We start from the raw sequence: 4,838 nt of genomic DNA, 5'->3' as shown, positions 1-4,838 counted from the left end.
GAGGAGGAGTCTCACTCTACCGCCCAGGCTGGAGTACAGTGGCACGGTCTTGGCTCACTGCAACCTCCTTCTCCGAGGTTCAAGCAGTTCTCCTGTCTCAGCCTCCCACATAGTCGGGATTACAGGCTTGCACCACACCTGGGTAATTTTTGTATTTTTAGTAGAGATGGGTTTCACCATGTTGGCCAGGCTGGTCCTGAACTCCTGACTCCAAGTGATCCGCCCGCCTCAGCCTCCCAAAGTGCTGAGATTACAGGCGTGAGCCACCATGCCTGGCCATCAATGGCTCTCTACTTTTTCTTGGAGCCTTTCCAGTTGTCGCACAACCTACCCTGGCTTAATTCTCCAGACTCTCTACATTCCCCCACGCAGCTCCCAGCCATACCTGTCTGCTGCCTTGAACCAGCCTCTAATCTCTAAGCTACTGCAAATGCATCTCTTCTGTCTGGATCATTCTTTCTGCCCATTCTTCAGGTCTCGGCTGCTTAGTCATCCCTTCCTCCAGGAAGCCTTCCCTGATCCTTACCAAGCTCAGTCCTAGGCTCCCTTCGAGGGCTCCTTAAATCTCCTGATCTTAGCAAATATTTGCAGTCTGGGTCACTGTCATCCAGACTGGGAACCCACAAGACCCTTTAAGGGAGGACAGGGAAAGATCAGGACATGTGAAAACAGGTACCTTTGGGAGGAAAGGGATTGGCTGAAAGCTACCTGGACAAATCCAGGAAGGAGGGGTTAAAAGCAACTGATAGTAGCTCTTATCAATTGAGTGATAATTGTTTGCTAACTGATCTGTTTTCCTGCTAGACTTTAAGCTCCATGAAGGCAGGGCAGGGATTGTATCTGTCTTATTCGCTGCTCTATCTTCAGCATCAGGCAGCGCTCAGCACGTGGTAGGAAGGACAGGGTGAAAAAGAAGACAGGGCGAGTTGGGGAGCATGCCAGAGAGATATTACAGAGAACCACCAAATACCTACTGGCCTGGCAATTAGGACGTGAATGATGATGCTGGTGAGTGCAGTTTTCAAATGCACAGAAGAATATATAGCATATTAAGTACAAAATGCCTGGTCCTCACTTTCAGAGGCTGAGGTAGGAGGATTGCTTGAGCCCAGGAGTTTGAGACCAGTCTGGGCAGCATAGCAAGATCTTGTCTCTACAAAAAATATAAAACGAGCCAAGCATGGTGGCATGTACCTACAGTCCCAGCTACTTGGGAGGCTGAAGGAGGACTGTTTGAGCCCAGGAGGTCAAGGCTCCAGTGAGCCAAAGCCGTGATTGTGCCGTGGCACTCCAACCTGGGTGACAGAGTAAGAGCCTGTCTCAAAAAAAAAGGCCTAGCTCTGTGCCTAGCAATAAATGGTAGCTATTGCTGTTATTGTCAAAATTGAAGTGACCCGGAAAGGGCCATGGCCTCTAAGGTTAGGCGTAGGGGAGGGAAAGATTTCCCACCTTAGGCTGGACTTCCATAATGTGGGCTCTGTGCTTGGAGAAGAATTCCTTCTGCAGAGCCTGCCGCAGGGTGCTAACAGCAGTGGTGTGACGCGGTAAATCATAGTCAAGTTTGGTTAGGTGATGCCGAGATTAATCCCCCAATTCCCAAATCTCCCGCTATATGTACGATGTGGTTGGTGGGGGACTCTCCAAGGAACTCAAGAAGCTTGGCATTGCCGAGGGTTCTTTTGCAGTGGGTATGCTACATCTCTGCGAATCGTTTCTTTCATGATATGTAGCTTACACTAATTCTGAAAACGACTTATCCTCGTGTGTGTGTGTGTGTGTGTGTGTGTGTGTGTGTGTGTGCTTCGAGCAGTGGCTCACGGGAGACTTGGGGTGGGGGGTGTCTATGAAACTGGCCAGAGGGATGTGTCAACGCCCCTGCCTGAAGCAGGAAGTAGCTGAAAGGACAAGACTGGGCTGTGCTTTGACAACTCACATGTGTGATTCCCAAAGAAGTGGATCCCAGATTCTAGAAAACAAAGTGTGGTCTCTACTCACTGGGTTCTGAGAGCTTGGCAGCTCCGAGTAGGGGTTAGGGTTTTCCTGGGGAAAGCGGACATTCCATTGTCAGTTACCCTGGGAAGGGGCAAATCCCAGCACAGAAAATGAGGAGAGGGAAAGGGGCGTGCATCGGGCCCAGAACCCCGTTGTGAGCTGAGCCCCAGTGGAGGGAGGTGGGGCAGACAGCTGCCATATCGAGGAGGCTGGGAGGCACCCAGGCAGCGGGTGGGTCTCCCAGAACAGCCTGGGTCTGTGAGCTCTCAGTATATCAGACTGGCTTCCACCTCTGGGCTTCTCTGGGTAGCAATTTCCAGTCTTCAGTGAAGTCTTGCCGAAGTTCACCGCCGTGAGGAAAATTAACAGAAGGACCTAGGCCACACTCCAGGTCACAGAGGTCACAGGGGGAACAGCCTTGCTCCCTTCCCCAGGCCTGTGTGGAGGGGACACACCGAGGGCAGAGGAGGAAGCTGCTCTGGGAGCCCAGGACAAGGCAGGAAGCAAAACTCAGGCTTGATCCACGCGCTGTGGCCGCATAAGCCAGGCACTCAAACACTCCCAGGCAGCTTCCGAAAGACTGGAGCGCTCAGCTCCTCGAGGCTGGACACTGACCTTTGAGTCTCTGCAGCCTCGGATCAGTAGTTTACCTTCTGATCTCTTTATGGCCTCTACTGGGGGTTGTGAGGAAACCAGCAGGCTCTTATCTGAATTCAGCCGGACCGAAAGGGCTCTCCTCTCTCCACCCTTGCACCCAGCTTCCCTCCACCGCCTGCCAGGACCGCCTGTTCCTACAGCTAAGAAGCCTCTGTCTCTTCCCAACCCTGCACACCGGCACCTCTGCCTGCCTGTCCCTCCCCAGGGTCAGCACACTGTCCTCCAGGAAGGCATTCTGGATTTCACCCAGGTCCCCCAGGGCTCAATCCTCTTCTTCTGTTCTGGACCTCTATGTCCAACTCTTAGATGGGAAGATTCCTGGGAGCAGTCACCTTCATCAATCTCTTTTTTTTTCTTTGAGACAGTCTCACTCTGTCGCCCAGGCTGGAGTGCAGTGGTGCAATCTCGGCTCACTGCAACCTCTGCCTCCCGGGTTCAAACGATTCTCCTGCTTCAGCCTCCCAAGTAGCTGAGATTACAGGCACGCACCACTGCACCCAGCTAATTTTTGTATTTTTAGTAGAACTGGGGTTTCTCCACATTGGCCAGGCTTGTCCTGACCTCAGGTGATCTGCCTGCCCCAGACTCCCAAAGTACTGGGATTAAAGGTGTGAGCCCCTGCACCTGGCTGCCTCCATCAGTCTTTACCCTCAAACCTACAAGCCCCTAGCCCTGGCTTCATCTACCGAGGTGTTGGCTGGGTGATGATTCATTGACCCAGGGTTGTTCAGGGCTGGGGGGTGGGTGGAGGCAGAGGCATACAAACTGGGAACTGTTTATTGGTCGCCGTGAGAAGCCAATATACAAAGAAGGCACGAGGCGGGGAGGGCATCCCCTGCTACAGTACCATGGAAGGGGCGGGGGCTGGGAAGCGGGCTGCCAACAGGCAGGGGTCAGGAGAGGTTTTCTGGAACTAGCCTCAGCTTCTGGAATGGGCGTTAGGACACGGCCCATGGGGGAGGGAGCAGAGCCAGGCTAGCTCTGAAAGCCAAGGACAGCTAAGAAGTCCACTTCTAGGCCCCCAACGCATGGTCAGCGGGGGCAGTGTGGGGTCTGGCTGGCTGGGCACAGCACTGCCCCCTGCCTGTTCTACATTCAAGTGTCACTCCCTCCGTGGTCTTGTAGAGTCTCTCCAGGCTCTTCTGAGGCTGGCTGGTAGCGGTGAGTCAGAAGTGGCATCTCCTCTGCCGCCTTCCAACATCTGTTCGCCTAGAATCTGTCCCCTCCTCTCCGTGGAGGCTCCCACCGTGCTTCCCAGGGCGCGAGGGCCAGGCTGCCTTGCAGTTTGCCTGTCTTTGTTCCTTCCAGCTGCATTCCCTGCGAGTTCAGTCTGTGGCCGAGGAGAGAGGCTTCACGGAGATGCAGGAAAGAAAGCTGTTCTGGAAACTTCTTTCTAGTTCCTTGCTCTTAGGTCTGAGCATGCCAGGTCCTACAAATGCCCCCATGGGCAACCTTAGGCAGGACCCCGAGCTCTCTGGCCTGGGTGTTTGGGGAGCCACCAACTGGGGATCCAGGGGGCTCCTCCCTGTCAGTAGTTTTGACAGCAAAGTCAATCTGGTGACTGTGTCTCAAGATGGATCCAGTGTGAAAGGGGGAGGTGTCACCATGTTGGGGGGCCTTTTCCTCCCGGCTCTGGCTGAGGCCCTTTGGCTTGGTTTTTGGCTCGGTTTTGGTGCAGGCAAAAGCTGGGACACGGTGAGCCCACGCACCATCAGTGATGCACCAGCATGGTCCATGAGCAGTGGGCACCACGTGCGTCTAGGGCACGGGACCGCAGCATGCTTGGCATTGTAAGGTCCATAGTGCTGGCCCCACTTCAGGGAGATGCCCGTGGCCAGACAGCATGTGCCTGTGCTGATGAGGTGGATGAGCCTGAGCCTGCTGGTGCCAGCCAAAGGCAGCGGTGGCCCCTGTGGACTGTCAGAGGCATAACTTAGGATAAATAGGAAGAAAGCAGACACTGGGGCCAGGCACGGTGGCTCACACCTGTAATCCTAGCACTTTGGGAGGCCGAGGCGGGCAGATCACAAGGTCAGGAGTTCGAGACCACTCTGGTCAAAATGGTGAAAACTTGTCTCTACTCAAGATACAAAAAAATTAGCCAGGCGTGGTGGTGAGCACCTGTACTCCCAGCTACTTGGGAGGCTGAGGCAGGAGAATCACTTGAACCCGGGAGGCAGAGATTGCAG

This window comes from Cebus imitator, unplaced genomic scaffold, assembly GCF_001604975.1.
Source record: "Cebus imitator isolate Cc_AM_T3 unplaced genomic scaffold, Cebus_imitator-1.0 Scaffold123, whole genome shotgun sequence".
Taxonomy (NCBI): Eukaryota; Metazoa; Chordata; class Mammalia; order Primates; family Cebidae; genus Cebus; species Cebus imitator.
Note: the sequence above shows the minus strand (reverse complement) of the source record.